The sequence below is a fragment of the Crocuta crocuta genome, unplaced genomic scaffold (genome assembly GCF_008692635.1).
Source record: "Crocuta crocuta isolate KB4526 unplaced genomic scaffold, BGI_CrCroc_1.0 scaffold518, whole genome shotgun sequence".
Lineage (NCBI taxonomy): Eukaryota > Metazoa > Chordata > Mammalia > Carnivora > Hyaenidae > Crocuta > Crocuta crocuta.
Window position 1 is genome coordinate 1293271 of NW_027530514.1, and position 20211 is coordinate 1313481.

General features: G+C 35.2%; 1 long non-coding RNA gene across 1 annotated transcript in view; it reads right to left on the minus strand.

Moving 5' to 3' along the window:
• The window catches only part of LOC144234087 (uncharacterized), a 266372-nt gene that overhangs the window by 231680 nt on the left and 14481 nt on the right, over positions 1 to 20211 (minus strand). The window contains exon 2 of the long non-coding RNA XR_013335860.1: positions 1432 to 1547. This is a non-coding gene — a long non-coding RNA (uncharacterized LOC144234087). The remainder of the gene's footprint in view (positions 1 to 1431; positions 1548 to 20211) is intronic.

Here is a 20211-nt window from a genome sequence, read left to right on the forward strand (position 1 = left end):
AAAGCAGACACCCCTAGGGGTGCCTGGGTGGCTCAGTCGTTTTAGTGTCTGACTTCAGCTTGGGTCATGATTACGGTTCGTGAGTTCGAGCCTCATGTCAGGTTCTGTGCTGACACCTCAGAGTCTGGAGCATGCTTCAGATTCTATATCTCCCTCTGTCTCTGCCCCTCCCCTGCTTGCAATCTCTCTCTCTCTCTCTCTCTCTCTTTCTCTCTCTCTCTCAAAAATAAATAAACTTTAAATATTTTTTTTAAAAAACACACACCCCTATTCTCATCCCTACTCCCACACACAAATACATGCTACATTCAGGGGGAAAACCCAATAATACATACGGCAGACTTTTCATCAGAATCAAGGAAAGGTAAAATGACAATGGCATGGCATCTTTAAAATGCTGAAGGAAAAAGAAAACTCAATTTAGAATTCTATGCCTTATGAGAATATCTTTCAAAAATTCAGGTGATACAAAGGTTTGTTCAGACAGATAAAACCTGAGAGAAATGTTGAAAGTTCTTTGTCTAGATGGATCAGACGACACCCACTGAGAAAGAGATCACACAAGCTCAGGTCACATAGTCATCTGTTTAGATGTTCAGGATCTACAAAGATTCAGTAGCAAACCCAGGGTTATTTTTTAATAGTATGCACGAGGAAGAGGATGCAAGTTTTCTTCAGCCTTTCTGTTGTGATTTTTCTACTAGACTTTAACACTAGCTCTATGTCTCATCCTAATCTGCCATAAAAACTTCAAGCATCATTGGATTCACTGGCTTTACGAGTCAAATGGTAGAGCTGCTTGTAATAAAACCTGACCTACTTGAAGACTCTTTTTCTTGTTCTGGAACATATTTCTTGCAAATATATCAAGAAAGTTAGAGTTGAAGCAAATAAAATACATATAATGAGTTATAGCATACTCTGAATTAATACAGGCTCAGAGACATTAAGTGACGATCTCAGCTTAAGTCAGAACCTAAACTTAAGTTTCCCAATAACCAAATCTGTACTGTAATGTGAGACAGATTTCTACTTCAGGATCACCATGTAATAGGAACCCCAAATCTGTTTATTTTTATAGATAATGGATTTGTCAAACAATCCCAGAATCATGCCACTCAACATGTGTTAAGAATGCCTCAGTCTATCTATTACAATCATGGAAGGGTCTGAAGACTCCCTTGCCAGAAACCATCTTGCCTTGTTTTGTATGCTTTGAGTATAGCTGTTCAATTTATTCAAATATATCAAATCTTCCCTTTTTGGAAGATGCATCACAAATGTTGCCTCTACTGATAAAGCTCCTCTAATTGCCTCAGTGTTGGGACTCTGTTTCCCTTCTTGGGATTAAGCCCCTGTATCATTTATTGCTCTATAACTCTTGGCATTTATCATATACTATTCCATATGCTGTATTTGAATAGAACTTACCTCAAAAATTTAAGATCCTGGAGGGCAGAGACTGTGAGATACTCTTTCATATTCTTTTTTCATTGCCTACAGGGCCCAGCATGGTGGTTTATACATGGCAATGGCTCAATAATTATCTGTCAGAAGAAACAGATAAGCAACTTCAAGAGTATAGTCCACATTATTTACGTAAGTGTCAAAACTTTATCTTATCAGTTCTAAAATAGTCTTTCTCAAGCTTCACTGGGCAAGCCCTCTTCTTGGTTATCTAGGATTTAATATACCATGCAGCACATCCACCCAATGATAATTTTCAAAATCCTATAGACTACTCAAATTTCATTTCAATTGTTGAGACTAAGTTTAAAGTAATTAAGTAGCATCCATTCAATAGAAACAAATCACAGAGATACCATCCATATAAACAAAACGTATATTTAATCTACTTCAGTAAAAAACAAATAGAACTCCATTACCTATGTACAGTTTGTTTTCAGTTGTAAAAACTCATAAGGTGGTTATATGGAAATAACTTTCATGAACATAAGGCAACCTTTTCTGCTCTCTTCTGACATACATGAATTACAATGATAGAAAATCATATATCATTAAGCTAAAATCACACATACACAGACACACACACACACACACACACACACATATATTTTTTCTTTGTTTCTGGATGAGATGGCAGCTCACCCTCCAGCATTGTACTAGTTTAGATAACACTAGCTATAGTAACAGATAAACCACCAAATCTCACTGGTGCAACACAGGTTTATTATATTTAGGAGTAAGAAAAGTAGAAGCACAAAAGCAGTAAAAATAAGTATAACCATAAAAATCAGGCAAGGGATTCGCAAAGAAAGAACGTAAAGTATGAATGCCATATACTTAAAATGTGGGGCAGGGGGAGAGGAGTAAAGAATAGGTTCAAACTGAAGCTACCATCAACTTAATATAACTGGTATGTGCATAAGATGTTATATTCAAATCTAATGGCAACCACAAAACAAAACAAAAAAACAGTAATAAGTCAGGCAGAGAAGGACAAATATCATATGTTTGCACGTATAGGAGGATTAGGAGGAACTTGACGGAGGAACAAGGGGGAGAAGAAGGGCGGAAATGGTGGGGGAAAGGGAGAGAAGCAAACCATGAGAGACTTTTGAATGCTGACAAAAACTGAGGACTGATGGATGTGGGGGGAGGGGGGGATGGGCATGGAGGACACTTGTGGGGATGAGCACTGAGTGTTATGTGGAAACTAATTTGACAATAAACTATTAAAAAAAAAAAATAAAACAAAAAAAAAAACAGTAATAGATATGCAAAAAAAGAGAGAAAGGAATCCAAGTATATCACTAAAGAAAGAAGCAAACCATTAGAGAAGGGAGAAGGAAAGGAACAGAGAAGAACTATAAGAACAATCATAAAACAAGTAACAAATGGCAATAATTTATCAATAGTTAATTTGAATGGAAATGGAAATGCAAACCAAAAGACAGAGGGTTAATGAAATGGATAAAAAAGCAAGACCCATCTATATGCTGCCTACAACAGACTCATTTCATACTTAAAGACACATGCAGATTGAAAGTGAAGGGATAGAAAAGAATTTATCATGCAAATGGAAGTGAAAAGAAAGCCAGAATAGCAATACTTCTATAAGACAGAGTATACTTTAAAACAAAGACTTTGACAAGAAATGAAAAAAGACACTATATAATCATAAAGGGAACAATCCATCAAGAAGATAATACAAAATACAGAAGACATTCAGATTGGCAATAGACACATGAAAAGAAACTCATCATCAACAACACTCAACATCAGGGAAACACAAATCAAAACCACAATGAGATACCACCTCACACCTGTCAGAATGGCTAAAATCAACAACATAAGAAACAAGTCCTGGGAAGAATGTGGATAAAGGGAAATCCTCTTGCATTGTTGGTCGGGATGCAAACAGATGTAGCCACTCTGGAAAATAGTATGGAGGTTCCTCAAAAAGTTAAAAATAGATCTACCTATGACACAGCAATTGCACTACTAGGTATTTACACAAAGGATACAAAAATACTAATTCAAAGGAATAAATGTACCCTGATGTTTATAGCAGCATTATTTATAATAGCCAAATTATGGAAACAGCCCAAGTGTCCATCAACTAAATGAATGGATAAGGAAGATGTGGTATATATGCAATGGAATATTATTCAAGCACAAAAAAGAATGAAATCTTGCCATTTGCAACAACATTGATGGAGCTAGAGAGTATAATGCTAAGCAAGACAAGTCAGTCAGAAAAACACAAATATCATAGGATTTCACTCATACGTGGAATTTAAGAAACAAAACAAAGGAGCAAAGGAAAAAAGACACACACCAAGAAACAGACTCTTAACTATAGAGAACAAACTGGTGATTACCAGACGGGAAGTTGGGCGAGGGGATGGGTGAAATGGGTGAAGAAGATTAAGAGCACACTTATCATAATGAATACCAAGTAATGTGTAGAATTGTTGAATCACTATACTGTATACCTGAAACTAATATAACACCGTATGATAACTATGCTGGAATCAAAAGTAAAAAAAAAAAAAAAAAAAAAAAAAAATAAAAAGNAGTTTAACACATTTTTATTAAAAACAAAAAATAGTAAATATATATGACTTGAATAATATTGGTTTCATATATGTAATGTTATGTTTATTTTATGTATGTATTATACATGTATATGCCTAGAAAAGAGAAAAAGAGACTTCAAGTATACAAGGAGGAATACTGCCCACAAATAAGCTTCAATAAGCTGTAAAGAAATTATATATAAATATTTTCAGGTAATTAAGTTATAAATTAACAGTAAAATATAGTGAAACATTTATATGTGAAGAGAAAATAAAAACTTCTGCATAATCTTTGAAGCAAAGAGGAAATAGCAACGGAAATTACAAAATATTTAGAGTGACTTTTTACATAGTACATATAAAAACCTGGGATAATGCTAAAGTACATTACAGTATGTTTGTGGACTTAAGTGGATATATTGAAAACAAAATAAAGAAATTTTAAATATGCACCAAGTGTTCAACTTAAAACACAAAAAAGAACAGTAAAGTCATCCTAAGGAAAATAGAACAAAGGAAATAATTTTAAAAAAGGGAAATTAGTAAAATGGAAAGCTGAGAAACAATAGCATGGATCAAGAAAACAAGCTATAATCTACTATTCAAGAAGCAAAGAATGAGAGATGACATAAAAAACAACATGAGAAAATTTAAAAGAAGACTAACAACAGATACTGGAAAGATTCTAAAAAGAAATAGGATATACTAGGAAAAAACTTTAGCAAATAAAATTTGTAATTTGCCATTACAACTTTGATGAAATGGATAACACTTAGAAAAATATAAATCACTTAAAAAACTCAAGATGAAATGGAAAACCACAATAAGGCAATGAAGTTTACAGAAGATTATTAATAGTTGGATTCCACAGAGCACCAGAGGCCCAGATGACTTGCAAGGTAACCTTAACTCCAAGGAAAAAATCATTGTTTTATACAAACTATTACAGAGAACCACAAGAACAGTAACTACAAAGCAACAGCCAATACCACCAAGAAACATACAAGAAAAGTATAGATCAATCTCATTTATAGATGCAAAAATACTAAATAAAATACAAACAAGTATAATTAACCTATTAAAAAAATACATACCAGGAAAAGAAAAGTTTACCCCAGGTATCAAGATGGTGCAATATCAGAAAATCTGTTACACATATAGTAACAAGTACAGAGAATGATTATACAATCATCTAAATAAATGACAAAAATATAAATAAAATGTTAAAAATTACATTTATAATATTTTGGTAAACTCAGAAGACAAGACTATTTCTTACCTTGATAAACAATACCTGTGAAAAAGCTAAAGCAAGTTATTATCCTTAATTGTGAAACTTTAGAGCAATTATTTTAAACCAGAAACAAGATAAAGTGACTACAACTACCATTTTATTTAAAATTTTACTGGAAGTTCTAGTCACTGTGATCATTAAAAGAAGTAAATGATGTAAGTATTAGAAAGGCATGACTATCTTTATTTGCAGATGACCTCAGTGCATGGAAAACCCATAGAAATGTACAAATTATTTAAAATACCAGCAAGTCAGGAAAGTTTGCTGGTTGTGAGACCAGCATTCAAAATAAATTGCAGTTGAATACCATAACAATAACTACTAAAAAATTAAGAAAGAAAACAAGATGCCATTCAAAATAGCATCAAAACCTGTAGATGTTAGGGTTCCACCTAACAAACATGGATGAGGAGACTCAAGTGTATGAAGTTTCAACTTCCCCCAAATTCATCCAAAAGTTCAATGTGATTATAGCCAAAGCTCTAGACATTTTTAAGGAGTTTGACATAGTTCTAAAATTTATTTAGAAAATTAAAGAGCCAGGAATAGCTAGAACAATCCTGAAGATGAGAATTAAACAGATGCTTGTCCTATGAGATGGAACTTTCTATATTTAATGTGGTTAAAATAGTGATGTTGTGGGCCAAGGGTAGGCAAATGGACAGAGTATAGAATACAAAGATCAGAAATAGACCCAGACACATATCAGAACGTAATGTGTAACATAAGTGTCATTACAAATTAGTAACAATGAATTATCCAATAAATGGCACAAGGATGATTGGTTCTCCTTATCAGAGAAAAATCAGTTATCTACTCCTACCATATATAAAAATAAATTTCATGTTTAATAAATACCTAAAAGTGAAAACTAAAATTTTTAGAGAAAAACATGTCTAAAAAATCCTTATGAGTTTGAAGTAGAGGACAATTTCTTAAATGACACTCACTGAACCAAGTCCCTAAAATGACACTCAATGAACCAAATCCCTTAAAGAAAAGATTGATGGGGCACCTGGGTGGCTCAACTGGTTAAGTGTCTGACTCTTGATTTCTGCTCAGGTCATGATCTCACAGTTGCTGAGATTGAGCCCACACTGGGCTCTGTCCTACCAGCATAGAGCCTGCTTGGGATTTCTCTCTCTCCATCTCTGTCTACCCTTCCCCAATCATTCTCGCTCTCTCTCTCTCTCTCTCAAAATAAATAAACGTTAAAAATAGAAAAGATTGATAAAAGTGACGTTAAAATTAAAAATAAAAGCATTATTTATGTTCAAAGACACCATGAACACAATGAAAAGCAAAGCACAGACTGGAATATAAAATTTCCAAATGCTCTGAGTTGTGCTTTTTAGTTTACATGAAATCAATTCATATCAAGTCTGATCTTTCTTTATTTTAATGAATAGCTGTATTTGACCAGTGGACATGACATCTCTATGTGATTAATTTCCTCATTTTTCTAGTATCTAACAAACTTTTATTTCATTTATACTTTTTTTAAAACACCTTAAAACCTTACTAGTTTTATGTCAAAGATATTTGTTGTCATTCTTCCACTTTTGAAAACATTTTTATAGTGTTACCCAGAATAACAACTGTCACTCCTCGTGTATTCAGTAAATGTAAATCAAATAAGATATAATCCTATAGGCTTAGCCTTTATGCTCACAACAATGAGTATTGTATCAGTGACAACCTGGGAGCTCTTTGTTCCACGCCAGAATTAAGTCAAACAAAGAAAATTTTCACAGGAATTCAGAGTGTGTTCTGTGATCTACCATCTTGAGCAAATGCGTCCCCATACCCAGGACCACTTTATCAGAAACATACCTTTCAGTTACATTTTCTCTCCTAGTCCCGCTCCTTATTTATTTGGCAGAGACAACTTTTTCCAGGCCAGTAGTAAGGATTTTTTCTTAATTAGCTAGGGAATGGGGTAGTGTTAGGAGCACAGGGAGTCTAAATTACTAGCACTGTTGCATTCCCATTTCTAGTACCATATGGTTAAAATATGCTGAAGGGAAAAGCAACATATGGTTTATCTCTTTCCCCAGAAATTTCGATTTAGTAGTGACATACTTGGTAACAGTTTGAAACAGAGAGATAGCATTTGAAGAAGCCTGAGAGAAGTTGTTCTATTAAATTCCATAGACATACCAGTGCAAAAGGGGTCTCATCAAGTGCCCCCCTACTGTCATCATAGGAAAAATACAGTGTCAAAGAAACTGGGGCATGGAGACCAGGGAATCCTTCAGAGTGAACTGATTTCTAGCACCCAGTGACATTTACAAAGGAAGAGGTAAGTGAGAGGAACCATCAACCGTAACATTTCTAAACTTCCACTGTGCTTCAATTACAACCTGAGTCGCTGGAGTGACCACATTCAGTAAATGATTATAAGAATAAACAATGTCCAGTCCAATTCAGAACATGCTTTTGTGCATTTTTTGATTGCCTGTATAATTATTATAGCACCTGTATGCTTTTTTATGCTAATATACAGTTTTAGATAAGGACAGAGGGAAAGAAATTTCTCTTTCTGTGTGTGTGTGTGTGTGTGTGTGTGTGTGTGTGTGTGTGTGTGTTCATTCATCTGACATTCATCTGGCTGTCTCTAGAGACAGGATCAGACAGTAGAGACCAAGCAGATTTTGAAACCAGACAGACTTATGTTAAGTCCTGCTTCTTTCACTTGTGTATGATAACCTAGACAAGTTACTTAGTGAATCTCAGTTTTCTCATCTGTAAAATAGAATTTATAATACCCGCCAACAGTAGTAAAAAGAATTAAGGAGTGCTTTAATGTGTGAAGTATAAATAAATAGTATAATAATAATGTAACATCACAAAATAACAAATAACTGTCTTCTCTACTGGTAAGATAAACTTAATATTCACAGATTGTCAATTTTTCAGTATTCTTAGATGTCTTTTAAATTTGTGGAAATGCCATTGTCTGAAAGAACCCAAATATCATTACATATTACATATGTAATCTCTTAAAAGAAAATTCCATAAAATATGATGAACTATTTTCATTATACTTAAAATTTGTGTCATAATTAAAACATTTAAACTATAAAATTGGTTTAAATGCAGTTTATATGAATTTTAACCCAGATATATTCACATCTATCAACAAGAGCACATTATTACATGTCATAAGGATCTTATGAGTCTTGTAAAATATTGACCATATTCTTGGCTGAAAATCTAGAATCCAGAAAATAGTGGGTTCTGAGTTTAACTTTCTGATGACTTAATCAAAGAGCCATACACAATAGATTAGAATATAAGATCTTCATCAACAGATTCAAAGACTTTGTTTTGGATGAACCCACCCTTCATTTATTCCATCAAAAACACTTATCAAGACCCAGTCAGATTTTAATTACTCCTCTATTTGGTCACTAAAGGAACAGACAGCTCACAAGCCAGGGGTCTTCCATCTCTGTATCCTTCCATTACTCAACTGCCTTCCTCCATATAAGCCTCTTCTGAATCACCAATTCCTCCATGAAGTCAAATTTCTATACAAAAGTAGCAAACATGTCTTGCCACCCTTTTATCTCATCACACAACACTGTGGAATCCTTGAAGTCATTCTTAAATAGACACATACTTTCTTGAACATATTTATAAATTGTCTAATCACTAGAATAACTCACCAACTCATTCAATATTTTCTGGTTATCAAGGTTATTTGCATTGATATCAATGGTATTTTTTAAAAGAAAGAGACTACCTATTAACTTGCTCATTATAAGATAAACAAGGATGACACATGAAAGTTACTCAGCTGCTTTTGTGTTAATAACTCCATAGTTGTATCTCTTTTTCTGTTGAAGGCAATAGTAATTATAAAAATGTAGAAAAGCTATTGACTGATTATAGGGATTGCTGTGCAAAAAGGTTCCCGAGATGGCAAGATCAGTCAGGGAAGGCAGTTTCAGGAGAGGAGAAAGATTTAACTGTGAGCACTGGGAGACGGGTATGAAAGTGCTGAGTGGGGATAATGGAATAAAGTAGAAGAAAGCTGTGACAGACTGACACCTTCTCCAGTGCGGTTTTACCACTACAATGTAAGTGAAATTAAAATATTCAAAGTAAGTAAAAGTGATAAAATGTAGGATGGACACAAAAGACTAAAAGAAAATTCACCTATAGGGTCAACTATAGATTTTGTTATAATTCAGCAGCCAAAGCCTTGCAAATCCTTCTTTGGTTGGTTCTGACCACTAGCAGGTCTCCACCTATGTGCTCCGAAGATTTTACTGATTACCTTCCTAGCTGATATATTAATCTACAATCATTTGTTAATTCATTTTTACAATAGGGTCTAGTTTTATTTCACTATCACAATCAAGATTCATTTTAGAAACTTTTTATTGAAGTACAACATTCATACAAAAGATACATATTTTATAAACATATTACATGATGAATTTTAATAAAATAAAGACACCTGTGTAACCAGCACCCCAGCACTAAGAAAGAGAACATCACCAACACCCCAGAAGCCCTCCTGTACATGAGGATATCAATTATGCTGACTTTGAACAGCACAGATTAGCTTTGCCAATTTTTATACTTTATATAAATGCACTCATACAGAATGCATTCTTTTGTGTGTCTGTCTTTTTTCATTTCATATAAAGTTTGTGAGATTTATTTATACCGTCGCGAGTAACAGTAGGTCTTTTGTTTTCACTGCTGTATAAGCATGCTATTATGTGAATATACCACAATTTACCTTTCCATTCTAATGTGGGGGGGGCTTGTGAGTAGTTATCATTCGGGGGCTACTATGATAGTATTACTATGAACATTATAGTGCCTATGAAATTACAATGAACTACCTCAAAAAACAATGTTCCTTGGGAAATAATACATTCATATTTCAATTAATAAATGATTATATGTTACTTTATATGCACTAGGATATATTTTCAGTACTTTATAAGTATTTAGTTTGTTTATTGATTGATTGATAGCATAAATTTAGAGAATCCTGAGCTGGCTCCACGCTCAGTATGGAGCCTGATATGGGGTTGGATCCCATGACCCTGGGATCATACTGGTGTCAAAATCAAGAGTGACATTCTACTGACTGAGTCCCCCAGGTGCCCCACTATTTATTTATTTATTTTAAAACCCTCTTGGCCATCCTATGAGATAGATACTATTATTTTTCCGATTTAACTAGTGAGGAAATGAAAGTGCAAGATAGTATAGCTGGTGAATGGCAGAAGCAGAATTTGAATCCAGGTAGCCTAGCACTACATTCTGAGACTGACTTTTTAAAATCCTTCTAATATGCACTAGTAGATACTGAATAGTTATTAGTTGCCTTCATTTCTCACCACTTGGGCAATGATGTTCGCTGTTATGGGAGATGTGAGCTATGGAGCCTAGGGTGTCCTTGGTGAGTGAAACTCTTGTATATTTCTCAGTCATCAGAACTCTATCTTTTTCTATCCTTGGATCCATTATACTGGTCTAACTTTTTCCCTTTCCACAGAAACTATCTGAGTTTCTGAAAAGTTCTTAATGCTCCCTGTCCACTAAGAAATACCACACAATTCCACAATTTCTCCCTGCATTTCCACAGGCTTTGGGAAATTCTGTGCCAACATAATCGGGAGATACACACATGCTTCCTTCTCAGCCTAGCCAACCACAACTGTTTTCCCTTCTCAGGACAAGATAAGAAATACAGAAGTATATTCTCTCGGTACATTTCATTCTTTTATTCATACGAAAAAGCGCATACTACGGAATCAAAAAATACTAGGTATTGTGGCAAATATAAAATGGAGTAAAAATAATCAATGATCTTAAGAAGTATACAGTCTAGCACAAGAAATGAATAGGATTTTATTCTTTAAAGTATGGCATACAAAATACATGTGGCAGGGTGATATTTAAAAGATCTAGTATCTATCAAGGCATAAACATTGGCCAATCACAATGCATGTCACTTGCAGACAATGGTATGGCTATGTGTAGCTTCAGAATAACAGCCTGGCATGAACAAGGGACAGAACTGGATAGAAGGCTGTAGCCAGAACATGGAACACTTCAAATGCCAAGTGATGTGCCTTGACTTCATTCTCTAAGCCCCACAGAGCCACAGCACAGTTCTGATTATGGTTATAATACAATGGGCTATGTTTAGGGACTTGTTTCTCAGTCCTTAAGCCTACTGGAGACCTTTATTCTGGAGGCCACAGAATAAAGACTGTTCTTTCCTATTCCTGTGACTTTATTTCTCAACAACCCATGACCCAAGCAAGCACTGGCTTATAATTTTTTCACTCCTAACAGTTTTCTCAAAGAGCGCAATGACCAGATCTGGTTAGTTGTGTTTGGACATTTGTAATATTGCAGAGCTGTCATCCATCAAGAAGCCGACAGCCAGCTGAGCTTTTGACTTGTGTGTGCCAAAGAACAACTGAAATAAAAAGCTCACAAGGGGATGTACAATATGACTGGAATTTCCCTCTGCCAGCTGGCTGCTCTGACACTTGTGCTTCTTTTCATAATGTTTTCCACTTTTGAGGCTACTAAGTAAGGAAGTAAAGGTTAAGCTGGGGGCTGGGCAAATCCCAGTGGAATAAAATAAATGAAGGAATGTGGAAAGATGTCTCAAAGAGACATTTCTTTTGAATTAAAACTCCATAAGAAGATTCCTTTTAGCACTTACTTTCTCTCAAATTTGTCCTTTTGGGACATGGTTTGGTAATTTCTCCCTTATGAACTGAGCCTTGTTTCATACACCAAGGATCCATTGGTTAAACTTATCAGCTTGGTATAAAACAGAGCTGGAAACTCTGGGCGCACTGTCTGCAGAGAGGATGGCATGGGGCAAAGAGGGTCAGCACTGTTCTGAGACGGCTCAGGTGTGACCTGGCTGCACAGTATGCCGTAAGGTCTTGGAAGGATCTCTTATTGTTAATTTCTTCATCTGTAAAATGAGTATGATAATGGTAACTACCTCATATGTGGTAGTGCAGATTAAATGACTTTCAACATATGTAGAAAAGAACCTGACATGTAGTAAGCGCGCACACACACACACACACACACACACACACACAGGTGAGTTGTTTCACCTGTGTCTCTTTCCATTCTTTAATACACTTTTGTTAATACAGCCTAAGTATCTATAAGCCAGAAACTACTAAAGATTCATGTATCTCTCCAAAGCACAAATCACTAAAACAAACAAGCAAAAACACCTTAAAAATATAGAAATTTAACAGAAAACCAGATTTTTGCATATTTTTTCCTCAAAGATGACAGGTCTCCATTAAGCCCTCTTTCTAATTTTCTGGACAAGCCAGGCTGCTCTGAATGCAAACTACTAATAATTCTCTAATTAAAGGTATGTTAAGATCACTAAAATACCTGCTAGCTTATTGAATGAAAATACTTAATATTTTTTATTACTCCTAAAGCAGTAAATGTGAGGTGTCACATTGAGCTAGACAAGTAACCCCTTCTTCCTCAATGCTCTTCAAGGTCTACTTGCAAAGGTGTGTTTTGCAGAGAAAACCACCTTCCCAGAGGGGACAGCACTAGCCAGTGACATGCTTTACAAATCATTATATATACCCATTATAAAAGAGAAGATTGCTCAGATGCTAAGAATGGAAAAACCCATCTATCTGGAAATCATGTGATTTGGATCATACTACTGATTTTGAGAGTGACTTTCTTCTGATTATAGCACAATTTCCTTGCTTTTTGCCTTACGTTGGTCATCTGTTAAGATGGGAATCATTTAAATGATTTTTCCTTACAGTGACCCTGAGGTATTTTCAAAGATTAGAAACCCAATAAAACTGTGAAGTGCTTTGAATTCCACAAAGCAATCAAGGACTGGTACTAGAGAGCACATCATGCACATCGACAGATGGCACTCTTTGTTAGTTTCAGTAAGATCTGGACGACCAGCTAATTGTTGTGTTATTTTATAAGGAAGTAGGTCAGCAGAAAGCATCAAGGAGGGGAAAAAAAAAAACCTAGCATGTGTGTGATGATCAATTCTTTGAATTATTCATTCTCATCATTGATTGCTTAATTGAGTAATATAGATACAAAATTCTAAAGTGCCCTCCAGAACTCAAGAAATTAAGGCAACAGCAAGTCTCTCCGGCTAGGAAGCATCTGTCTAAGATGTATTAAGGGTTCTGTTTTAAAAGAGAAGCTGGCTAGGAGCCCCGATGAAGGTTTCCCTAACTAACTTCTCACTCAAGTTTGTTTGAAATTAAACAAAAATAAGAAAATACAATGCAAGGAGACTAAGATTCTCAGACAAACCTGTGCCAGAATCTGGGAGGCATCTCCAGGGATGTCAAACAACTGGACAGAAAAAGGAAGAGCCCTGAAAGCAGGGAACACTGAGAAATTTATTTTATTTTACTTATTTTTTTTATGAGAGAAAGAAAGAGAGAGAGAGAGAGAGAGGGAGAGAGAATGTACACATCCACACAATCAGGAGATGAGGCAGAATGAGAGAGAGAATCTTAAGCAGACTCCATGCTCAGTACAGAGAACAACACAGGGCTCGATCCCACAATCCTGAGATCGTGACTTGAACCCAAATCAAGAATTGGACACTCAACCAGCCACCCAGGTGCCCTGACACACTGGGAATTTCAGTTTTTCATGCACTACAACTTCAGATGGGCAGAAAATCAGGAACTGAGGTTTAGGAAGAAGTCTCCTTCAGAAGCTGATAGAATTGTCATATGGTAAGAACTGTGCTAAGAGCTGGCATATTAGCCTACAATGGAAAAATGGTAGTGCTAAGATCTACTGACATAGGACTTACATAGAAAAATAAGGTGATCTGTTTAAAAATAAGATGTCTATCTAATTAAAGAGTACAGACAAAAAATCCAAAGCCCACAACATATTGAAGATGGTGTAATTGAAGGAAAAGAGAACATAATTCTCAACTCCTGTATTAAAAAGCATACCTTCCAAAGTACTGTAGTCACTTTAGAAAGATTTTGTCATCCTTTGTAAGATGAAAGAAAACATTTACTCTATGAAATAGAAGCTGAAAGCTATATGGAGAATGAAAGACAAAAGTATGACAAGATTATAAGAGGTGTAACTGATATGCAAAAGAATTAAAACAACTAAAAATGCAACTGTAACTCAGAAATTTCACTCACAGATATGTGCTTAACCCGAAAGAAATTATTTTATCTCTTATATCTGTACCAGGAGTTATAAACCAAACTACTGAAGTATATGTGAACATAAAAGGATAAAATGCTTGAGTAATGAAATCAAAAGTGTTCACCATATTCAAGGCAAAAATTCATTAAACAGGAAAATGAAATAGAATCACATTGAGTTATGCACTGGAAAAAAAACTTTAAATTCAATAATTAAGAAAGTTTATTTTAAGCATTCAGGAAGGAAAAGAACTAATGACTTCTAATAAAATTGAACCACATGCTATTTATAAGACTTTATTTTCCACAAACAAAATTATGTAAGCCCATGCAGCAGCATCTCTTAAGGGAACAATTATGAGGGTAAAGGTTGCAAGAATTATGTTCCCAGTGAATGTGACCTTCAGGTATGACGGAAACAGGTATCCTTTGGTTTGCAAGAGCTCAGAAAATGCACTATCTGTGTGTGCTTCTCGAAAAGAGTAAAGTTATACTCCTACTGACCAAGATATGAATCCTAATGAAGACTTCAAGCAGAGGAAGTCATGATATACATCAAAGCGGTTCACCAGAAAGGTAATCTTAAGAATTATTGCTAATATTATTACAAAACAAAGAGCAAACATATCAAGTAAAATATAAATTTAATGATAATCACATGAATCGAAACTTGTAGATTTTGATAGAGAAAACAGCTGTGAGGAAAAGACAAAGCAGAAAAGGAAATTGAACTAAATTCTTCACTTTGTATGGAGTCAAAATCTACCTTTTCCTTTATAATCCTGATCATTAAAAATATGAATTAATAAGTAAAACTTTGAAAAATCCAAACTAATTCTTTACACAATTAAAAAACAAATATTAGAGAGTTAAAAATTTATAACATAAGCAATGTTACCAAAAAATTGAGGAAAATCACAAGTCAAAATAAAAGAAATGTGAGTAAACATTTTAGTTATAATAGTAATTTGAATGATTATTCATTATAGTCCTTAATAGAAGGCAAAAATTTTCAAATCCAGTTTAAAAACATTGAACTTCACGATATTTATAAGAAACACTCTAAAACAAGCTGATATGGGCGAGCTGAAAGCAAAGAATGGGCAAGTATACATCAAGCACTCATAAAAGAAAACAGGAAACACTAATTGCAAAAAGGGCAAAAGATATTAATGGTGGTCCAAGGGTCATTACATATCTATAAAGATACATATCACAAGGAAAACAATAGTCATTCAACTTTACAAGCAGAGTAAGATCATGTCAATATATATAAAGCAAGGGTGTTAGAAATATTAGAAATGTAAAAAGGAAAGTATTTTGTTATGGGAGACTTTAACACATCCTTCTTAGCCCCTGATAAACATATATTGGGTAAATATATATAATTAGTAAGTTTAAATCTATTTATATGTTGGCTTTTCTATCCTAAGAACAGAAAAACATATATACAAGGATACTATTTTTAAGATTAATATAACTTTTCATAAAAACTCAACAAATATTGTCACAAAGAAAATATTCAAAAGTGATCCAAATCACAAATTAGAGTCCCTACATTCTCAGACCATAGTGCAAAACATTTTTTTTAAGTTTAATTAAAAATTCAGACACTTTGGGGGTGCTTGCATGGCTCAGTTGGTTAAACATCTGACTCTTGGTTTCTGCTCAGGTCATGATCTCACAGTTCTTGAGTTTGAGCTCCACATTGGGCTTCATGCTGACAGTGTGGAGCTTGCTCAGGATTCTCTCTCTCTCCCTCTCTCTTTGCCTCTCCCTGGCTCGCTCTGTCTCTCTCTCTCTTTCTCTCTCTCTCTCTCAAAATAAATAAACTTTAAAAAATAAAAAATAAATACTCAAAGACTTTGGAAGTTATAAATGCCTTACTAAATTACGATCCAGGAGAAATAAAAATAAAAGTAAAATCACAAACTTGTTTTAAAATAATGAAAACAGTACTATGACTTAGCAAACTATACAGAATGTGTGCAAGTGTAAATATGTGGCCTGAACTATTTTTTGCTCCAATTATAAACAGAATTTAAAAAAATAAAACTGAACATAACTTCAATTCAAGAAGTTCAAACAGAACAAAGAATCTAAACAAAATAAGAAAATATTAAAAATAAACATATACATTAATGCCCAGGAAAAGAGAAAAACAGTAAAATTGGTAAATAAACTACAATACTGAATGCACAAAGAACAGAGGAGTGATACCACCAAGATGGTAACACAGATTGTTTCTGATTTTGCTCTTTCTCATAAGAATAACTAACAATTATTTGAGAACAAGATACTACCAAGGGAATCATAGAACACGAGAGTAAGGCAGACATACTCCCTGCATCACAGAGACCTAGACAGATGGCATTCGAAGGGTGAAAGTAGAGGCTACACATTGACCACTATCCCAACCCCAGGACAGCAGAGCACCATGCAGAGCTGTCTCCCCTGAGGCTCCAGTTCCTCCAGAATGAAAAGAGAACCCAGGGAAGAGGTGGTCTTCCAGTCTCCCCCAGCATTGTGGGTAGATTTGTGGGAACTCCTACTCTGATCTTGCACCATGAGGATTGCAGGGGAATCTGCATGGTTCAGCCACTGGGGGAAGGCTCACAACAAACTGACTCTGTTCCTCAGTGACAAGTAGTAATCCCCAACCATCACTTTTGCTCATCTGCAGGCCAAGTCAAGGGGCACACTCTAACCAGGGAACTTGATGGGGTGCAGATATGCTTCATTCAGGTTCTCAAATGAGGAGTTCTGCCAGCCCTAGAACCTGGTTTGTCCCTGCCCATACAAGGCGCTGAATCCCAGCTGAATCCCACCCACTATGGAATTTATCTTCTGGCTCCATCTGACCAGAATGGCTGGAGACAACTCTTGGAAGCTATGCAGTCAGTGGCATTTAAGCTAAGAGGCAGGCAGGCAGATCTGAGTTTGTAAAACAAAGCCAGTGGCTCTGTTCAGTCAGGACACCTGGGATGCAGGTCAGCTTGAGTTAAGACAATAAATAAGAAGCTTTACCAGCTTTAGAGATGCTTTTTCCACTGAGCCTGGACAGGAAATCTAATTTGTAACCCCACTTATCGCTGAATACAGTCTTCAGCTTTTTTGACGAAGAAACAATCAGAACACGTGGAAAGCTGCACATCCCATTGAACATATAATGGCACTTGACTAGGAACCACAGCCCATGGCTTCCTCTGTCTGCAAAGAAAAACTGATGGCCTCACCTGGCCAGTTAATTTAGTACACACTCTGGACTGATTCAGGTCCCCAAACAATAAGCAATCTAGGTCCTGCATCCCTTTCTGCTGTCCTGCCAGGGCAAAAAAGCTAATTCATAGTCCCATCTACTACTGAATATAGTACTCAGTCCTAAACATCTAGCAAGCCTGCCCAGAGAATCTAGAAAAATATAGATACTACCCTACAGCCTCATTTGGGTAGAGAAACAAGCCAACAGTTCTATCCAGCTATTTTCAGCTAGTAGTAACACTCCCTATCCCTGTCCTCAGAGTCTGAACAATTGCCTCGCCCCAAAATAGGCCATAACAGAAGGCCCTGCCTACCCAAGGACATCACCAGCAGACCCACCTAGAAACCCAAATTAAACTGACTGGCAAAGAACTTTCCGGCCAAAGCAAACCTATAAAGTCTAGAAGAGGACCCTCAAATGCACAGAAACTAACATAAGGAATCAAAGATCACAAAAAAAAATCAGGTAACTATGACAACACAAAAGAAATTAATAAAGCTCAAATAACTAACCATAAAGAAATCTATAAAGTGTCAAAAAAAAATTCAGAATAATCCTCTCAAGGAAATTTAGTGAAATTCAAGAAAACATATACAGACAACTAAACAAAATTAGGAAAAAAGGGATAAACAAAATGAGAAGTTCAACAAGGAAATGAAACACATAAAAAAAAAAAAAAAAAAAAAAAACCCACCCCAAATAGGAATAGAAGTCTTAGAGCTGAAAAATACGGTAACCAAACTGAGGAGCTCAACAGAGTTTCAAAAGTATAATCAACCATGAAGAAGAAAGAAACAGCAACCTTTAGGATAGGACATTAGAAATCACCCAAAGAAGAAAAAAGAATGAAAGTGAATAAAGAAACCTAAAGGAATTATGGGACAAATGAGAAGAATTAATTATGGAAGTTCCACAAGGAGAATGAAAGAGAAAAGGATAGAAAGTATATTTTAGAGCAAAAATGGCTGAAAACTTCCCTAACGTGGGGAGAAAAACTGGACTTCCAGATCCATGAGGCCTGAAGGATCCCCAAAAATTGAATCTAAATAGGGCTACACCAAGACAGATTACAATTAAATTATCAAAAGTCAAAGACAAAGAAGCAGTAAGAGAAAATAGAGGAGTTATATACAAGGGAACCTCCATAAAGCTATAGGTAAATTTCTCAACAAAACTTTTCAGGGCAGGAGAGAATGGGATGACATATTCAAAATATTGAAAGAAAATAACTGTCAGCCAAGAATTCTATAACCATTGACGCTGTCCTTTAGAAACAAAAGAGGAATGGGGCACCTGGGTGGCTCAGTTGGTTAAGCATCAGACTTTGGCTTAGGTCATGATCTCACAGCTTGTGGGTTCAGGTGCCACATTGGGCTCTGTGCTGACAGCTCAGAGCCTGGAGCCTACTTTGGACTCTGTGTCTCCCTCTCTCTCTGCCCCTTCCCCTGCTTGCACTCTGTCTTTCTCTCTCTCAGGAAATGAATAAACATTTTTTTTAAAAAATGCTTTTCAAAACAAAGGAGGAATAAAGATTTCCCTAAATAAAAGCTGAAAGTTCATTACCACTTGATCTGCCTTAAAAAAAAAAGTTTAAAGACATTCTTTAAGTGGAATAAAATAATACTAATTAACATCAAAAAAACACAAAAGGTAGTGAAATTTCATGGCAATGGTAAATACACAGTCATAGTTAGATTCTACAATATGGTACAATGCTGCATAATCCACTTGTGACACTAGTTTAAAAGTTAAAAGAAAAAATAACATAATAGAAATTACCATAACCACAATAATCTGTTATTAGTTACACAATTTAAAACAACTATAAACTGTAAACTATTACATCAATAAACTATAATGTGAGGGAGAGAAGTAAAACTAGAGTTTATGAATTCTACCAAAATTTTAGCTTTGAGAGGAAAAAAGAAAAATTTCTAAGGAAAGAAAGAACAAAATTATATCTTTGAGAGAAAGAACAAAGCAGGAGTCTGCACACTTTCTCAATCAATACTATAAAGCTTTAGTCATCAGAACAGTATGGTACTGGCATAAAAATAGACAAATAGACCAATACAGAAGAGAATCAAGAGCTCAGAAATAAGCCCGAGCATATATGGTCAAATAATATATGGGAAAAGAGCCAAGAATACTCAATAGTGAGAAGTCTTTTCAATAAACGGTGCTGGGATAATTGGATATTCACATGTAAAAGAATGAAACTGGACCCATATCTAATACCATTTACAAAAATTAATTCAAAATGGATTAAAGACTTAATTGTAAGACCTGAAGCCATAGAACTCCTAGAAGAAAATATAGGAATAAAGCTCCTTGACATGGATCTCAGTAATGAGATTTTAAATGTGCCATCTAAAGCACAAACAACAAAATAAAAACTAAACAAATGGGGCTACA